A 13,456-nucleotide genomic window follows, 5' to 3' on the forward strand; every position below is an offset into this window, starting at 1 on the left:
TCTCTTTTATCTCAGCTTGCCTGTCAGGTGAGGCAGGAAATGCAAATACTGTGAAAAAGCCCAGCGACTCGAACCAGGGACCTTTCGCATGTGAGGTGCGCATGATAACCACTACACTAGACAAACAGACACACTTGCCGGCTTGCTTCATGTGGCTATGCATTGTACTGGAACCACCACACTATGGAAACAGACACACCTGCTTGCTTTATGTGGCTATGCATTGGACTGGGATGCAAGGATGAGGGCCAATGTTCATGACGCTCAAAGCTGAGCCTTCCGGAACACAATCTCTTCCCTTGGAAGAAAGGAACTGGGATCACTTTCATTCCAAGAGGTGATTTCAGAACTGGACCCGAAATTACCATGGAGAAGCACTGTGCATTTAATGTTCCTACGAGCACTGCTGCTCCAGCACAGAAAAGCAGTTGCAAAGAAATCTCGCATACCTTCATGATGCTGAACCGTCTCGACGCCAGTATAAAGCATGTATTGCATTGCAACATGACATCTTACAAGAGTGAAAAGCAGAAATACTCCTGTTTAAAACACAGACTGAACCTATAAAGGTAGGGGTTTGTCTGGGATTTGAACCGAGGTCCTCTCACACCCGAAGCGAGAATCATACCCCTATACCAACTAGACTGCCGCTGCATAGTCATTTGAAACATCTTCTGAAGCGTCTTTCCGAAAAGCAGGGCCATTTGGAGGCTCTCTCTCTCTAAGCGTGCCATAGCAATTGATGTTTTCTGTCAAAGATTTTTTGTTTGTCTCTAGCAAGGCAAGAGGTAGTCAAAATGCCCTGTGCCAGTGAGCTGAACTAGGGCACTGATGTGAAAAGCAGACCCTTTCTGGTAGTTGTAACCCGCTGCAAGTCATGGACCCTTGCACCTTAGACTTCCCAACCAGAAGCACTGAAGGACCTGCTAGCTCTTGAGCCAGAGGAGCATGCCTCTTGGATTCAAGCACACTTGCTTGATCAGCGCTCAATCAGGCTCGATCAGGTGAGATTTATATTAGTGGCTCATAGGCCTGAAACACTCACCTGGGAGACGCAGGGTGGCTGATTTCCCGGAATGGCCCTTGATGGGGAAATCACCTCCTTTCCCCCGCCTCATTTCAGAATTGTGTGCTAGTCGCAAGACAGTGTTCAGGGGTTCATGGGTACTGCCTACTCCCAGCTGCCTCTCTGTCTTCTTCATGTAAATTGCAAGTCACGAGGAGGTACCATTGCCAATATGCTCCGCCCACCTAACCAAGAAACCTAGTTTGAGCTTGTCTGCCTGTGTTGTTGCAGGGGCAGTGTCTTCTTTGCCCAAAAGGTGGCAGGAGAGCCTCACTTCAAACAATAGAATCAACTGCTTAAGTAGAAACCAGCATGGTAGTTACTGTCATAAAGTGCAGCTCTAACAGAAGGTGTGCCTGAGACGCCCCTTCCAGTAATACACAGAATTTTGATTGAGGGCCCAGCCGATGGGTTGGTGGATTTCTCCTCACATGCCACAGCAGCTTCCAAAGATAGTGGTGTGAGGAGCTGGCTCTGCAAGCAGAGCAAGATTTAAGGGAAGAAAATACACCTGTCAGAAGTGGGATTTGAACCCACGCCTCCATGAAGAGACCAGAAGGCTCAGCTTCATTGAAGATCAAGCTCTCTTGAGTCTGGCGCCTTAGACCACTCGGCCATCCTGACAGCCAAAACAGTGTGCAGGTCGGACTCTTCAGTCTGCACTTGTTGATTTTGCCGCTTGCAATGTTCCTATCAAAGTCACAGCTTTAAAGGCCCCACAATATAACATGGCCAAGAAAAAAAAAAAAAAACAGAACAAGAAACAATGCACATGCACGACCACCGAGGGATGCAGATAACTTTTTAGCGTCCTGCAATAGTAAAGCACGTTTTACACAGGTCACAAGTTTTTAAAGGTCATTTCTGTCTAAGTGTGCATTGAGAGAGCCTGAGGTTTTAGGGAGCAAACACAAAAGCTGCTGCTGCCAAGTGTTTCTGCCCGGTCTCGAACCGGGGACCTTTCGCGTGTGAGGCGAACGTGATAACCACTACACTACAGAAACAAGCTTGCTGGTTTGACTGAAGGAGCACAGTTCCCCTCATATGTTTGCACGATTTCCTCTATACTTTATCAGCAGTTGCTCGGAATGCGAGGGGTAAGTGTGAAAATTGCAGCGGTGTCAGCCAGCATGCATACACTCAGACGTCCTGAAAAATCCCACAGCTGCGGGCATAGACAGACAAATATCTGATGCCTAAATGCCAGGAAGGAGAGCCTGTGAAATCATCACACAGGGCGCACTGAGAGCAAGCAGGAAGGAAGCCAAGGCATTGTAATCCATTTTTCGCCTGAGGCAAAAAATATGTTTTGCGCAACAATGCTTCGAGTGGAATGAGAAATGTTGAGGGGTTGTGTATTTTGAGCAGGATTTGATTGTTTTCCGCTAAAATGGGCTTGTCCGGGATTTGAACCTGGGACCTCTCGCACCCTAAGCGAGAATCATACCCCTAGACCAACGAGCCTGGGCACAGAAATGCAACGGCTCCGACCCTGCTCGGAGGGTTGGTGACAGAGAGTGGGAGACTACATCCCAAAGCAAGAAACTGCACATGGTGCTCTCTTCTGCAGTACGACTAGAGTCATTTGCATGGTCTTCATCGAACATGACATAAAAAGCCTCTATCCTTTAGACATTTTGGCCCAGATTTACAAGAAAATGACTAAGCGCGACGCTGTGCCAAATTTGCAAGCCCCACGCGCCGTCATTTTCAAAATGCAGGGAAGCGCCGTATTTAGTAGAATACAGCGCACCCCTGTGCTTCCCCCTGCGCCAGCTCTAAATTAGCTGCTGAGCGCCAACGCAGCCGTTCTTGCACCATGGTACAAGGATGACTGCGTTGAGGGGGAAATTGTTTTTGTGCAGGAAGGGACACCTTCCTGCCCAAAAAAAAAATCTTCAATGGTGATTTGCTCTTACTTCTATGTGTGCTGCAGAATGCATCACACATAGAAAGAGCAAAAACAAGGAGAAATGAAAACATTTCTCCTCAGTGCGCCACTCTAACGACACCCCTGGGATGGCGTTGGATTTTGGTGCTGACGCAGATTTACGCCAACTCCTAAATCTGGAGCAGTATCAAAATGCTATGGTGTTGCTGTGGCACACTCCCAACAACACCCATTGCACGCCCCTTCCAGGGAACGCGCTGCGTGCTAAGGGGCCGTATTTACAAGGTGGTGTTAAGCCACAAAAAGTGGCTGAACGCCATCTTGTAAATACCGCGCAGTGCATAGTGCCACCGGGGCGTCACTAAAAGTGATGCTCCGGTGGCGATAGGGCCTCGTAAGTCTGGCACTTTATTTGCTCAAGGTGTGTGTTCTTGGTGAGGGCAGGAAAGCTATTTTCGCTCTCGTACCTTCCTTCCTTGGCTGGCTTGAATGCTGTAGGCTCAGGCTTCATTGCAAAGGTCAAACAGTGAGCAACTGACTGCCGTAAGCTGGCGCAACTCCTCTTGGTGAGCTGTGACAGATGCCCCAGGAGCGTAGTACCTCACGATGGTGAGGGATAGACACAGTCTCTTTTATCTCAGCTTGCCTGTCAGGTGAGGCAGGAAATGCAAATACTGTGAAAAAGCCCAGCGTCTCGAACCAGGGACCTTTCGCATGTGAGGTGCGCATGATAACCACTACACTAGACAAACAGACACACTTGCCAGCTTGCTTCATGTGGCTATGCATTGTACTGGAACCACCACACTATGGAAACAGACACACCTGCTTGCTTTATGTGGCTATGCATTGGACTGGGATGCAAGGATGAGGGCCAATGTTCATGACGCTCAAAGCTGAGCCTTCCGGAACACGATCTCTTCCCTTGGAAGAAAGGAACTGGGATCACTTTCATTCCAAGAGGTGATTTCAGAACTGGACCCGAAATTACCATGGAGAAGCACTGTGCATTTAATGTTCCTACGAGCACTGCTGCTCCAGCACAGAAAAGCAGTTGCAAAGAAATCTCGCATACCTTCATGATGCTGAACCGTCTCGACGCCAGTATAAAGCATGTATTGCATTGCAACATGACATCTTACAAGAGTGAAAAGCAGAAATACTCCTGTTTAAAACACAGACTGAACCTATAAAGGTAGGGGTTTGTCTGGGATTTGAACCGAGGTCCTCTCACACCCGAAGCGAGAATCATACCCCTATACCAACTAGACTGCCGCTGCATAGTCATTTGAAACATCTTCTGAAGCTTCTTTCCGAAAAGCAGGGCCATTTGGAGGCTCTCTCTCTCTAAGCGTGCCATAGCAATTGATGTTTTCTGTCAAGGATTTTTTGTTTGTCTCTAGCAAGGCAAGAGGTAGTCAAAATGCCCTGTGCCAGTGAGCTGAACTAGGGCACTGATGTGAAAAGCAGACCCTTTCTGGTAGTTGTAACCCGCTGGAAGTCATGGACCCTTGCACCTTAGACTTCCCAACCAGAAGCACTGAAGGGCCTGCTAGCTCTTGAGCCAGAGGAGCATGCCTCTTGGATTCAAGCACACTTGCTCGATCAGCGCTCGATCAGGCGAGATTTATATTAGTGGCTCATAGGCCTGAAACACTCACCTGGGAGACGCAGGGTGGCTGATTTCCCGGAATGGCCCTTGATGGGGAAATCACCTCCTTTCCCCCGCCTCATTTCAGAATTGTGTGCTAGTCGCAAGACAGTGTTCAGGGGTTCATGGGTACTGCCTACTCCCAGCTGCCTCTCTGTCTTCTTCATGTAAATTGCAAGTCACGAGGAGGCACCATTGCCAATATGCTCCGCCCACCTAACCAAGAAACCTAGTTTGAGCTTGTCTGCCTGTGTTGTTGCAGGGGCAGTGTCTTCTTTGCCCAAAAGGTGGCAGGAGAGCCTCACTTCAAACGATAGAATCAACTGCTTAAGTAGAAACCAGCATGGTAGTTACTGTCATAAAGTGCAGCTCTAACAGAAGGTGTGCCTGAGACGTCCCTTCCAGTAATACACAGAATTTTGATTGAGGGCCCAGCCGATGGGTTGGTGGATTTCTCCTCACATGCCACAGCAGCTTCCAAAGATAGTGGTGTGAGGAGCTGGCTCTGCAAGCAGAGCAAGATTTAAGGGAAGAAAATACACCTGTCAGAAGTGGGATTTGAACCCACGCCTCCATGAAGAGACCAGAAGGCTCAGCTTCACTGAAGATCAAGCTCTCTTGAGTCTGGCGCCTTACACCACTCGGCCATCCTGACAGCCAAAACAGTGTGCAGGTCGGACTCTTCAGTCTGCACTTGTTGATTTTGCCGCTTGCAATGTTCCTATCAAAGTCACAACTTTAAAGGCCCCACAATATAACATGGCCAAGAAAAAAAAAAAAAAACAGAACAAGAAACAATGCACATGCACGACCACCGAGGGATGCAGATAACTTTTTAGCGTCCTGCAATAGTAAAGCACGTTTTACACAGGTCACAAGTTTTTAAAGGTCATTTCTGTCTAAGTCTGCATTGAGAGAGACTGAGGTTTTAGGGAGCAAACACAAAAGCTGCTGCTGCCAAGTGTTTCTGCCCGGTCTCGAACCGGGGACCTTTCGCGTGTGAGGCGAACGTGATAACCACTACACTACAGAAACAAGCTTGCTGGTTTGACTGAAGGAGAACAGTTCCCCTCATATGTTTGCACGATTTCCTCTATACTTTATCAGCAGTTGCTCGGAATGCGAGGGGTAAGTGTGAAAATTGCAGCGGTGTCAGCCAGCATGCATACACTCAGACGTCCTGAAAAATCCCACAGCTGCGGGCATAGACAGACAAATATCTGATGCCTAAATGCCAGGAAGGAGAGCCTGTGAAATCATCACACAGGGCGCACTGAGAGCAAGCAGGAAGGAAGCCAAGGCATTGTAATCCATTTTTCGCCTGAGGCAAAAAATATGTTTTGCGCAACAATGCTTCGAGTGGAATGAGAAATGTTGAGGGGTTGTGTATTTTGAGCAGGATTTGATTGTTTTCCGCTAAAATGGGTTTGTCCGGGATTTGAACCTGGGACCTCTCGCACCCTAAGCGAGAATCATACCCCTAGACCAACGAGCCTGGGCACAGAAATGCAACGGCTCCGACCCTGCTCGGAGGGTTGGTGACAGAGAGTGGGAGACTACATCCCAAAGCAAGAAACTGCACATGGTGCTCTCTTCTGCAGTACGACTAGAGTCATTTGCATGGTCTTCATCGAACATGACATAAAAAGCCTCTATCCTTTAGACATTTTGGCCCAGATTTACAAGAAAATGACTAAGCGCGACGCTGTGCCAAATTTGCAAGCCCCACGCGCCGTCATTTTCAAAATGCAGGGAAGCGCCGTATTTAGTAGAATACAGCGCACCCCTGTGCTTCCCCCTGCGCCAGCTCTAAATTAGCTGCTGAGCGCCAACGCAGCCGTTCTTGCACCATGGTACAAGGATGACTGCGTTGAGGGGGAAATTGTTTTTGTGCAGGAAGGGACACCTTCCTGCCCAAAAAAAAAATCTTCAATGGTGATTTGCTCTTACTTCTATGTGTGCTGCAGAATGCATCACACATAGAAAGAGCAAAAACAAGGAGAAATGAAAACATTTCTCCTCAGTGCGCCACTCTAACGACACCCCTGGGATGGCGTTGGATTTTGGTGCTGACGCAGATTTACGCCAACTCCTAAATCTGGAGCAGCATCAAAATGCTATGGTGTTGCTGTGGCACACTCCCAACAACACCCATTGCACGCCCCTTCCAGGGAACGCGCTGCGTGCTAAGGGGCCGTATTTACAAGGTGGTGTTAAGCCACAAAAAGTGGCTGAACGCCATCTTGTAAATACCGCGCAGTGCATAGTGCCACGGGGGCGTCACTAAAAGTGATGCTCCGGTGGCGATAGGACCTTGTAAGTCTGGCACTTTATTTGCTCAAGGTGTGTGTTCTTGGTGAGGGCAGGAAAGCTATTTTCGCTCTCGTACCTTCCTTCCTTGGCTGGCTTGAATGCTGTAGGCTCAGGCTTCATTGCAAAGGTCAAACAGTGAGCAACTGACTGCCGTAAGCTGGCGCAACTCCTCTTGGTGAGCTGTGACAGATGCCCCAGGAGCGTAGTACCTCACGATGGTGAGGGATAGACACAGTCTCTTTTATCTCAGCTTGCCTGTCAGGTGAGGCAGGAAATGCAAATACTGTGAAAAAGCCCAGCGTCTCGAACCAGGGACCTTTCGCATGTGAGGTGCGCATGATAACCACTACACTAGACAAACAGACACACTTGCCGGCTTGCTTCATGTGGCTATGCATTGTACTGGAACCACCACACTATGGAAACAGACACACCTGCTTGCTTTATGTGGCTATGCATTGGACTGGGATGCAAGGATGAGGGCCAATGTTCATGACGCTCAAAGCTGAGCCTTCCGGAACACGATCTCTTCCCTTGGAAGAAAGGAACTGGGATCACTTTCATTCCAAGAGGTGATTTCAGAACTGGACCCGAAATTACCATGGAGAAGCACTGTGCATTTAATGTTCCTACGAGCACTGCTGCTCCAGCACAGAAAAGCAGTTGCAAAGAAATCTCGCATACCTTCATGATGCTGAACCGTCTCGACGCCAGTATAAAGCATGTATTGCATTGCAACATGACATCTTACAAGAGTGAAAAGCATAAATACTCCTGTTTAAAACACAGACTGAACCTATAAAGGTAGGGGTTTGTCTGGGATTTGAACCGAGGTCCTCTCACACCCGAAGCGAGAATCATACCCCTATACCAACTAGACTGCCGCTGCATAGTCATTTGAAACATCTTCTGAAGCGTCTTTCCGAAAAGCAGGGCCATTTGGAGGCTCTCTCTCTCTAAGCGTGCCATAGCAATTGATGTTTTCTGTCAAGGATTTTTTGTTTGTCTCTAGCAAGGCAAGAGGTAGTCAAAATGCCCTGTGCCAGTGAGCTGAACTAGGGCACTGATGTGAAAAGCAGACCCTTTCTGGTAGTTGTAACCCGCTGCAAGTCATGGACCCTTGCACCTTAGACTTCCCAACCAGAAGCACTGAAGGGCCTGCTAGCTCTTGAGCCAGAGGAGCATGCCTCTTGGATTCAAGCACACTTGCTCGATCAGCGCTCGATCAGGCGAGATTTATATTAGTGGCTCATAGGCCTGAAACACTCACCTGGGAGACGCAGGGTGGCTGATTTCCCGGAATGGCCCTTGATGGGGAAATCACCTCCTTTCCCCCGCCTCATTTCAGAATTGTGTGCTAGTCGCAAGACAGTGTTCAGGGGTTCATGGGTACTGCCTACTCCCAGCTGCCTCTCTGTCTTCTTCATGTAAATTGCAAGTCACGAGGAGGCACCATTGCCAATATGCTCCGCCCACCTAACCAAGAAACCTAGTTTGAGCTTGTCTGCCTGTGTTGTTGCAGGGGCAGTGTCTTCTTTGCCCAAAAGGTGGCAGGAGAGCCTCACTTCAAACGATAGAATCAACTGCTTAAGTAGAAACCAGCATGGTAGTTACTGTCATAAAGTGCAGCTCTAACAGAAGGTGTGCCTGAGACGTCCCTTCCAGTAATACACAGAATTTTGATTGAGGGCCCAGCCGATGGGTTGGTGGATTTCTCCTCACATGCCACAGCAGCTTCCAAAGATAGTGGTGTGAGGAGCTGGCTCTGCAAGCAGAGCAAGATTTAAGGGAAGAAAATACACCTGTCAGAAGTGGGATTTGAACCCACGCCTCCATGAAGAGACCAGAAGGCTCAGCTTCACTGAAGATCAAGCTCTCTTGAGTCTGGCGCCTTAGACCACTCGGCCATCCTGACAGCCAAAACAGTGTGCAGGTCGGACTCTTCAGTCTGCACTTGTTGATTTTGCCGCTTGCAATGTTCCTATCAAAGTCACAGCTTTAAAGGCCCCACAATATAACATGGCCAAGAAAAAAAAAAAAAAACAGAACAAGAAACAATGCACATGCACGACCACCGAGGGATGCAGATAACTTTTTAGCGTCCTGCAATAGTAAAGCACGTTTTACACAGGTCACAAGTTTTTAAAGGTCATTTCTGTCTAAGTCTGCATTGAGAGAGACTGAGGTTTTAGGGAGCAAACACAAAAGCTGCTGCTGCCAAGTGTTTCTGCCCGGTCTCGAACCGGGGACCTTTCGCGTGTGAGGCGAACGTGATAACCACTACACTACAGAAACAAGCTTGCTGGTTTGACTGAAGGAGCACAGTTCCCCTCATATGTTTGCACGATTTCCTCTATACTTTATCAGCAGTTGCTCGGAATGCGAGGGGTAAGTGTGAAAATTGCAGCGGTGTCAGCCAGCATGCATACACTCAGACGTCCTGAAAAATCCCACAGCTGCGGGCAGAGACAGACAAATATCTGATGCCTAAATGCCAGGAAGGAGAGCCTGTGAAATCATCACACAGGGCGCACTGAGAGCAAGCAGGAAGGAAGCCAAGGCATTGTAATCCATTTTTCGCCTGAGGCAAAAAATATGTTTTGCGCAACAATGCTTCGAGTGGAATGAGAAATGTTGAGGGGTTGTGTATTTTGAGCAGGATTTGATTGTTTTCCGCTAAAATGGGCTCGTCCGGGATTTGAACCTGGGACCTCTCGCACCCTAAGCGAGAATCATACCCCTAGACCAACGAGCCTGGGCACAGAAATGCAACGGCTCCGACCCTGCTCGGAGGGTTGGTGACAGAGAGTGGGAGACTACATCCCAAAGCAAGAAACTGCACATGGTGCTCTCTTCTGCAGTACGACTAGAGTCATTTGCATGGTCTTCATCGAACATGACATAAAAAGCCTCTATCCTTTAGACATTTTGGCCCAGATTTACAAGAAAATGACTAAGCGCGACGCTGTGCCAAATTTGCAAGCCCCACGCGCCGTCATTTTCAAAATGCAGGGAAGCGCCGTATTTAGTAGAATACAGCGCACCCCTGTGCTTCCCCCTGCACCAGCTCTAAATTAGCTGCTGAGCGCCAACGCAGCCGTTCTTGCACCATGGTACAAGGATGACTGCGTTGAGGGGGAAATTGTTTTTGTGCAGGAAGGGAAACCTTCCTGCCCAAAAAAAAAATCTTCAATGGTGATTTGCTCTTACTTCTATGTGTGCTGCAGAATGCATCACACATAGAAAGAGCAAAAACAAGGAGAAATGAAAACATTTCTCCTGAGTGCGCCACTCTAACGACACCCCTGGGATGGCGTTGGATTTTGGTGCTGACGCAGATTTACGCCAACTCCTAAATCTGGAGCAGCATCAAAATGCTATGGTGTTGCTGTGGCACACTCCCAACAACACCCATTGCACGCCCCTTCCAGGGAACGCGCTGCGTGCTAAGGGGCCGTATTTACAAGGTGGTGTTAAGCCACAAAAAGTGGCTGAACGCCATCTTGTAAATACCGCGCAGTGCATAGTGCCACCGGGGCGTCACTAAAAGTGATGCTCCGGTGGCGATAGGGCCTTGTAAGTCTGGCACTTTATTTGCTCAAGGTGTGTGTTCTTGGTGAGGGCAGGAAAGCTATTTTCGCTCTCGTACCTTCCTTCCTTGGCTGGCTTGAATGCTGTAGGCTCAGGCTTCATTGCAAAGGTCAAACAGTGAGCAACTGACTGCCGTAAGCTGGCGCAACTCCTCTTGGTGAGCTGTGACAGATGCCCCAGGAGCGTAGTACCTCACGATGGTGAGGGATAGACACAGTCTCTTTTATCTCAGCTTGCCTGTCAGGTGAGGCAGGAAATGCAAATACTGTGAAAAAGCCCAGCGACTCGAACCAGGGACCTTTCGCATGTGAGGTGCGCATGATAACCACTACACTAGACAAACAGACACACTTGCCGGCTTGCTTCATGTGGCTATGCATTGTACTGGAACCACCACACTATGGAAACAGACACACCTGCTTGCTTTATGTGGCTATGCATTGGACTGGGATGCAAGGATGAGGGCCAATGTTCGTGACGCTCAAAGCTGAGCCTTCCGGAACACAATCTCTTCCCTTGGAAGAAAGGAACTGGGATCACTTTCATTCCAAGAGGTGATTTCAGAACTGGACCCGAAATTACCATGGAGAAGCACTGTGCATTTAATGTTCCTACGAGCACTGCTGCTCCAGCACAGAAAAGCAGTTGCAAAGAAATCTCGCATACCTTCATGATGCTGAACCGTCTCGACGCCAGTATAAAGCATGTATTGCATTGCAACATGACATCTTACAAGAGTGAAAAGCAGAAATACTCCTGTTTAAAACACAGACTGAACCTATAAAGGTAGGGGTTTGTCTGGGATTTGAACCGAGGTCCTCTCACACCCGAAGCGAGAATCATACCCCTATACCAACTAGACTGCCGCTGCATAGTCATTTGAAACATCTTCTGAAGCGTCTTTCCGAAAAGCAGGGCCATTTGGAGGCTCTCTCTCTCTAAGCGTGCCATAGCAATTGATGTTTTCTGTCAAAGATTTTTTGTTTGTCTCTAGCAAGGCAAGAGGTAGTCAAAATGCCCTGTGCCAGTGAGCTGAACTAGGGCACTGATGTGAAAAGCAGACCCTTTCTGGTAGTTGTAACCCGCTGCAAGTCATGGACCCTTGCACCTTAGACTTCCCAACCAGAAGCACTGAAGGACCTGCTAGCTCTTGAGCCAGAGGAGCATGCCTCTTGGATTCAAGCACACTTGCTTGATCAGCGCTCAATCAGGCTCGATCAGGTGAGATTTATATTAGTGGCTCATAGGCCTGAAACACTCACCTGGGAGACGCAGGGTGGCTGATTTCCCGGAATGGCCCTTGATGGGGAAATCACCTCCTTTCCCCCGCCTCATTTCAGAATTGTGTGCTAGTCGCAAGACAGTGTTCAGGGGTTCATGGGTACTGCCTACTCCCAGCTGCCTCTCTGTCTTCTTCATGTAAATTGCAAGTCACGAGGAGGCACCATTGCCAATATGCTCCGCCCACCTAACCAAAAAACCTAGTTTGAGCTTGTCTGCCTGTGTTGTTGCAGGGGCAGTGTCTTCTTTGCCCAAAAGGTGGCAGGAGAGCCTCACTTCAAACAATAGAATCAACTGCTTAAGTAGAAACCAGCATGGTAGTTACTGTCATAAAGTGCAGCTCTAACAGAAGGTGTGCCTGAGACGCCCCTTCCAGTAATACACAGAATTTTGATTGAGGGCCCAGCCGATGGGTTGGTGGATTTCTCCTCACATGCCACAGCAGCTTCCAAAGATAGTGGTGTGAGGAGCTGGCTCTGCAAGCAGAGCAAGATTTAAGGGAAGAAAATACACCTGTCAGAAGTGGGATTTGAACCCACGCCTCCATGAAGAGACCAGAAGGCTCAGCTTCACTGAAGATCAAGCTCTCTTGAGTCTGGCGCCTTAGACCACTCGGCCATCCTGACAGCCAAAACAGTGTGCAGGTCGGACTCTTCAGTCTGCACTTGTTGATTTTGCCGCTTGCAATGTTCCTATCAAAGTCACAGCTTTAAAGGCCCCACAATATAACATGGCCAAGAAAAAAAAAAAAAAACAGAACAAGAAACAATGCACATGCACGACCACCGAGGGATGCAGATAACTTTTTAGCGTCCTGCAATAGTAAAGCACGTTTTACACAGGTCACAAGTTTTTAAAGGTCATTTCTGTCTAAGTGTGCATTGAGAGAGCCTGAGGTTTTAGGGAGCAAACACAAAAGCTGCTGCTGCCAAGTGTTTCTGCCCGGTCTCGAACCGGGGACCTTTCGCGTGTGAGGCGAACGTGATAACCACTACACTACAGAAACAAGCTTGCTGGTTTGACTGAAGGAGCACAGTTCCCCTCATATGTTTGCACGATTTCCTCTATACTTTATCAGCAGTTGCTTGGAATGCGAGGGGTAAGTGTGAAAATTGCAGCGGTGTCAGCCAGCATGCATACACTCAGACGTCCTGAAAAATCCCACAGCTGCGGGCAGAGACAGACAAATATCTGATGCCTAAATGCCAGGAAGGAGAGCCTGTGAAATCATCACACAGGGCGCACTGAGAGCAAGCAGGAAGGAAGCCAAGGCATTGTAATCCATTTTTCGCCTGAGGCAAAAAATATGTTTTGCGCAACAATGCTTCGAGTGGAATGAGAAATGTTGAGGGGTTGTGTATTTTGAGCAGGATTTGATTGTTTTCCGCTAAAATGGGCTTGTCCGGGATTTGAACCTGGGACCTCTCGCACCCTAAGCGAGAATCATACCCCTAGACCAACGAGCCTGGGCACAGAAATGCAACGGCTCCGACCCTGCTCGGAGGGTTGGTGACAGAGAGTGGGAGACTACATCCCAAAGCAAGAAACTGCACATGGTGCTCTCTTCTGCAGTACGACTAGAGTCATTTGCATGGTCTTCATCGAACATGACATAAAAAGCCTCTATCCTTTAGACATTTTGGCCCAGATTTACAAGAAAATG

The 13,456-nt window shown here is 48.5% G+C and overlaps 9 non-coding genes across 9 annotated transcripts; all 9 read right to left on the bottom strand.

Moving 5' to 3' along the window:
- Positions 1 to 1,578: 1,578 nt before the first annotated feature.
- TRNAL-CAA (transfer RNA leucine (anticodon CAA)) lies at positions 1,579 to 1,690 on the bottom strand. Its single transcript has 2 exons — positions 1,653 to 1,690; positions 1,579 to 1,624 (listed from the first exon to the last, which is right to left on the bottom strand). It is a non-coding gene; the product is annotated as a tRNA-Leu (tRNA).
- Positions 1,691 to 1,997: 307 nt separating this feature from the next.
- Positions 1,998 to 2,070, bottom strand: TRNAV-CAC (transfer RNA valine (anticodon CAC)). The gene has a single exon. It is a non-coding gene; the product is annotated as a tRNA-Val (tRNA).
- Positions 2,071 to 5,151: 3,081 nt separating this feature from the next.
- Positions 5,152 to 5,263, bottom strand: TRNAL-CAA (transfer RNA leucine (anticodon CAA)). The gene is made up of 2 exons: positions 5,226 to 5,263; positions 5,152 to 5,197 (listed from the first exon to the last, which is right to left on the bottom strand). It is a non-coding gene; the product is annotated as a tRNA-Leu (tRNA).
- Positions 5,264 to 5,570: 307 nt separating this feature from the next.
- On the bottom strand, positions 5,571 to 5,643 carry TRNAV-CAC (transfer RNA valine (anticodon CAC)). The gene has a single exon. It is a non-coding gene; the product is annotated as a tRNA-Val (tRNA).
- A 3,081-nt stretch (positions 5,644 to 8,724) lies between these two features.
- TRNAL-CAA (transfer RNA leucine (anticodon CAA)) lies at positions 8,725 to 8,836 on the bottom strand. Its single transcript has 2 exons — positions 8,799 to 8,836; positions 8,725 to 8,770 (listed from the first exon to the last, which is right to left on the bottom strand). It is a non-coding gene; the product is annotated as a tRNA-Leu (tRNA).
- A 307-nt stretch (positions 8,837 to 9,143) lies between these two features.
- TRNAV-CAC (transfer RNA valine (anticodon CAC)) lies at positions 9,144 to 9,216 on the bottom strand. The gene has a single exon. It is a non-coding gene; the product is annotated as a tRNA-Val (tRNA).
- Positions 9,217 to 9,604: 388 nt separating this feature from the next.
- Positions 9,605 to 9,676, bottom strand: TRNAP-AGG (transfer RNA proline (anticodon AGG)). Its single transcript has one exon. It is a non-coding gene; the product is annotated as a tRNA-Pro (tRNA).
- A 2,631-nt stretch (positions 9,677 to 12,307) lies between these two features.
- TRNAL-CAA (transfer RNA leucine (anticodon CAA)) lies at positions 12,308 to 12,419 on the bottom strand. The gene is made up of 2 exons: positions 12,382 to 12,419; positions 12,308 to 12,353 (listed from the first exon to the last, which is right to left on the bottom strand). It is a non-coding gene; the product is annotated as a tRNA-Leu (tRNA).
- Positions 12,420 to 12,726: 307 nt separating this feature from the next.
- On the bottom strand, positions 12,727 to 12,799 carry TRNAV-CAC (transfer RNA valine (anticodon CAC)). Its single transcript has one exon. It is a non-coding gene; the product is annotated as a tRNA-Val (tRNA).
- Positions 12,800 to 13,456: the final 657 nt, after the last annotated feature.

Source organism: Pleurodeles waltl, chromosome 10 (assembly GCF_031143425.1).
Source record: "Pleurodeles waltl isolate 20211129_DDA chromosome 10, aPleWal1.hap1.20221129, whole genome shotgun sequence".
NCBI classification, from domain to species: domain Eukaryota; kingdom Metazoa; phylum Chordata; class Amphibia; order Caudata; family Salamandridae; genus Pleurodeles; species Pleurodeles waltl.